Raw genomic sequence first — 4,989 nt, 5'->3', positions numbered from 1 at the left:
TCTCGGAGAAATTTTGAGCTAGTTGATTTAATTGTTTTTCAATGTTTTGAATACTAGCTTCTTGGTTTCTAAAATTCGATTCTATTTGTTGAAATCGATCTGAGTTTTTCTTATCGGTGTCAGAGATGAGGCGTGAGACCGTGTCTTCAAGCCTCTCTCGTCCCCATTGTTGTTGTTGAGAGAAATTTTGTGACTTACTGCGTGGTTGTTGAAAGTTTGTTCTTTGGTTTTGATTTTGTTGGTTACTACTATTGCCGGGTTCCCTCCAACCAAGGTTAGGGTGGTTACGCCATCCTTGGTTGTAGGTACCTGTCGGAGGACCTGACGGCCTAGGTCTATTATCAATGTGGTTTACTATTTCTGTTGGATTATCCATTTCTTTCATACAACTCCAATTTTCATGTGGCCCACCACACCCTTCACAAGCCATAACCGAGGCCGTTTTTGCCATTTCTAATTTTTTGATTTTTGAAGAAAGGGTCTCGATTTGGGCTTGTAAAGAAGTGCTTTCATCAACCTTATGGGCGCCCGAGGCAATAGATTTAGTGCCTCGGGGAGTGTGCCACTGAAAATTGTTTTGACCAATTTTCTCAATTTGATTATAAATTTCATTTGGGCGGCAATTACCTAAAAGTCCCCCAGAGCTAGAATCAAGTGTTTGTCTTGTGTGTGGCAACAACCCGTAATAGAAAGTGGATACTTGTTGCCATACCGCAAGACCATGATGAGGACACTTTCTTAGTACCTCCTTAAATCTTTCCCAAGTTTCATATAAGGATTCCCCATCCTCTTGTGAGTGTGTATTAATTTCAGTCTTTAATTTAGTCGTCTTAGAAGGAGGGAAATACTTATACAGAAACTTTTGGGCTAGTTCATCCCAGGTGTTTACCGAGCCAACTGGGAGGGTGTTAAGCCAAGCCTTAGCTCGGTCTTTTAGCGAAAACGGAAACATTCGAAGGCGGATGGCGTCGTTTGATGCTCCATTGATCCGAAAAGTATCACATATTTCCAAGAAGTTAGTAATATGTAAATGGGGATCTTCGTCCGCAAGCCCGTTGAAGGTTGCGGAGTTTTGGAGCATTTGTATCAAATGCGGCCGAAGTTCGAAGTTGCTGGCATCGACATTCGGTGCGTTGATAGCAGCGCCGAGATTACTTACAGTGGGTCGTAGGTTATCCATGAGGGTACGTTGATCCGCCATCAGAAGTAGGTCCCTCGAAACTTTCTCTTGGTTTTTAGCTTTAAGTCTTTTTCCTAGAAAGCGTTCGGGTTCATCTAGAGGTTCTTTTATGTCTCTACTGGAACTGGAGCTCATACACTACGTAGGAAGTTCAGGTGTGGCGCCTGGGTTCCAAGTCCTGCAATAAAAACAAAAAGATCATTGGTCAGAAGTTTCACCACGACCCGTGGTTGGAGTTACAGTGATTGTTTTCCGGATCCCTATTACTGGAAAGCTCGACACGGCCCCGTGCTGCACCGACACGGCCCCGTGCTCAGCTCTCTGTAACTCGGAAAATAAAAACTGCCAATAACAATGCTGGGAACGGCCCGTGCTGAGCTCTGCAGAAGCTGAAAAATTTAGAAAAATCCTAAAAAAAAAGAAAAATAAGAAAAACAATTAGGTCGTTGATTCCTAACTTTCTTAAAATCCTTGTGTCCCCGGTAGCGGTGCCGAGAACTTGTTGGGTGTCGAGTGTGGTATAATTTTAACTATATTTTTAGCCCTTTTTAACACTTTAGTCAAGTTTTAAATTTATAAAACACGATATTCTACTAACAATAAACACACATATGGGCAAGTGCACCCATCGTGAGCGTAGTATAGCGTTGGCAAGATACCGAGGTCGTCCAAGGACACAAGAGCTTTTAGTACCAGTTTATCTTCAACGTCTAATCAAATTTTGGAAAAACGTTTAAACATGAAAATAAAAATTAAAAATGCTAAAAATAAAAATAAAATAAAAACAGATAGACAAGATGAATCACTTGGATCCGACTCGCCTTTAGTGTAACCTTTGATGTTTTCCGCACTTTTGCACGTTTTAAGAGATTATCTTAGTTATAGTAGTATGCCCCTCTTTTGAAGGTGACGTTACCCTCAACCCAGTAGTTTGAGTCAGCAAGGATACAATCCTAAAGGGTTGGATTATTGAAAGATAATTAATTAAGTTATTAATGCGTAATGTGGTAGGCCCCTCTTTTGAAGGTGACGTTACCCTCGGCTAAGTGGTTTGAGTCAGCAGGGATATAATCCCTAGTAGTCGGGTTAATGTATTAATAATAGTTTACATATGAGGGGATCAAGCAATTCGCACCCCCGCCATCCAATACCAGTGGGTATTGAAGGAGGTCCTAGTAAGCTTGACCCAGGTCCTTGCAGGATCTATACACTGAACAAGGCAAGAACCTTACCAAACCATTCCCTTAACCCCCGACCAGGTAGCCAACATATCTCTATATAGACCGTAGAGATATGAATGGTGTAAATCTTTTATTTTATATAGATAGTAAAATAACGCCAAGACACCACGGACAAATGATAAGGAAGTTTCACCTTCAACATAAGAAACTAATTATTAAAGTCATTAATACAAAACCAAATAAAAAGTGTGAAAAGATCAAAAAAACAAAAGTATTACACTAAAGGCTTTTCTTCACCAAGTGATGTAAGAGACTTAGGCAAACAAGGCCTTTGATTGTCAAGAACTCTTACTATCAATCTTGGATCCCGAGACTACTACACACACTCTATGATGGATGATGGATGATGGTGGTGGATGAGGGTGTTGTGATGGTGCTGGAGTGTGGGTGAAGTGGGAGAGAGGTGGTTTGTCAAGGGATGCCTTTGAAGTGAACCAAGCACCTCTATTTATAGCCTGCACAGAAGCCCGGACACGGCCCCATGTCCATTGGACACGGCCCTGTGTCCATCCACTTTCTGTTTCTTCATTAATTGCAGTTTGTCTGCATTAGTTAACCACGCCCCCGTGTCCGCTGGGCACGGCCCCGTGTGCAAAAGCGTATCTGTACTATCAATATTTGCTTGGATTCTGCGAATCTTAGCGTTGACCACGGTCGTGTGGAGCTAAGCACGCCCCCGTGTTGGGGAATAGAAGCTTCTACGCTTTTGTCTTTTCTGCAGACGCTTGGGCACGCCCCCGTGTCCGCTGGGCACGGGGCGTGTTCAGCCTTCTGAAATCTTGTTTTTGCTTGGGCAGATGCTGTCGAGGGGTCGGGCATGCCACGTTTATTCATTTTCTTGTATTTATGTTAGATTTGGCTGTGTTTTTGCTTCTTTTGTTCATTTAAACTCTTTTAACCCTGAAAATAAAAAAGGAAGACAAAAGCACACTTTTTTCTAACATTAGTACTAAAAAAGGGTTAGTTTTATGTCTCAATTGATGTAATTTATATGTTGCATTTTACACACATCAGTGTCCTCGCCGTCCAGCTAGATGTCCGTTCAGACTTGTTTGATAGAGAACGATCCATTTGGATCGGTCCTCCATCTCCAAACCGCCCCATCCTTCACAAGATTCTGTTTTATGTTAATACCATCCTTCGCCAAGGTCGTCTCCACCGCAAATCACGTCCTTCCAAACCCCTTGAATGGATTTTTTCAATGGGATAAAAAGGGAAGAATAATGAGTTTCGTTACCAATGTGAATCGCAGCCACCACTTTGTCCCATAAATGATTAGGATTCGTTTTGAATCTCCACCACCACTTGGCAAGCACAGCGTGATTGAATCCTACCAACCCCCATCCCACCATATTTTTTCGACCTCATCAAAAGCTCCCACCGGATCCATCTCATTTTGTGACCCGTAGTCGTTTTAACCCAAATAAATTCCCTTCTGATCTTTTCAAGTTTATTTATGACACATTAGGAGCATCAAAGAAAGAGAGAAAATAAGATGGAAGGCTCCCGAGAACCGACTTGGCTAAAGTCATACGACCTGCAAAAGAAAGATGATTTGCTTTCCATTTAGAAAGTCTTGTCATGAACCTGTACACCACTGGTTTCCAATATCTAGCTCTTTTCATATTAACTCCAATCGGAATACCCAAATGCGTAAAGGGGAAAGAACCCACCTCACAATTTACCAAACGCGAGAGACGAGCCACCTCCGAATCCAAGACTCCAATGCTAAAAATGTTACTTTTTCGCCGGTTAATCTTAAGGCCCGAAACAAGATACAGCCACCTCAAGAGGCGGTTCAAAGCAGTGATGTTGTGCTCCGACCAACTACCAATAAAGAGAACATCATCTGCGTAGCAAAGATGGGTTATGTTTGGGCCTCCATTGGGAAGTTGGCAGCCATGAAATAAACCCAAGTTGCACGCCCTTTTCATGAACATACATATAATTTCCATAGCAATAATGAAAAGAAAAGGAGAAAGCAGATCACCTTGGCGTAAACCTCTCTTAAATTCAAATTCTTTTGTAGGCGATCCGTTCATAAGAACCGAACCCATTCCCGAACTTAAACAACCCTTGATCCACTCCGTCCATTTCTTCGAAAAATTCATTTTCTCCATCATTCGAATAAGGAATTTCCAATTAATTGAACCGTAAGCTTTTTTCGAAATCGACTTTGAAAATTAGCAGCTGGGAATTAGATTTTTTTACCCAAGCCACCAATTCACTAACAATGAGGGGACTGTCGAGAATGTTGCGGCCACCCACAAAAGCCGATTAATTCGGAGATATAATCTCATCGATTTTGGTCAAACTAGGGTATGATTGTATTATAATGATGAATAGTAGTCTTTTCAATTTCAACGAATGTACACACTTATTGTATTATACACTCTTTTTCAATAACTATTATACCTATGGCTTTATAGCCTAGTGGTACTTTGGGATTCAGATAAGAATTTGGACCAATAAGTTCTGGGTTCGATTCTCACAAGTGGGTTTTTTCCATATTTATTAGGTTTCCTGCTGAGTTGGTATATAGGCATTATGCCTAGTGGAGATGGATAT

The 4,989-nt window shown here is 41.5% G+C and overlaps 1 non-coding gene across 1 annotated transcript; it reads left to right on the top strand.

The window, feature by feature from the left end:
- The first annotated feature begins 716 nt into the window (after positions 1 to 716).
- LOC118492673 lies at positions 717 to 823 on the top strand. Its single transcript, XR_004894675.1, has one exon. It is a non-coding gene; the product is annotated as a small nucleolar RNA R71 (small nucleolar RNA).
- The last annotated feature ends 4,166 nt before the right edge of the window (positions 824 to 4,989 follow it).

The sequence above is a fragment of the Helianthus annuus genome, chromosome 5, assembly GCF_002127325.2.
Source record: "Helianthus annuus cultivar XRQ/B chromosome 5, HanXRQr2.0-SUNRISE, whole genome shotgun sequence".
NCBI lineage: Eukaryota > Viridiplantae > Streptophyta > Magnoliopsida > Asterales > Asteraceae > Helianthus > Helianthus annuus.
This window is presented reverse-complemented; position numbering and strand designations above follow the sequence as displayed.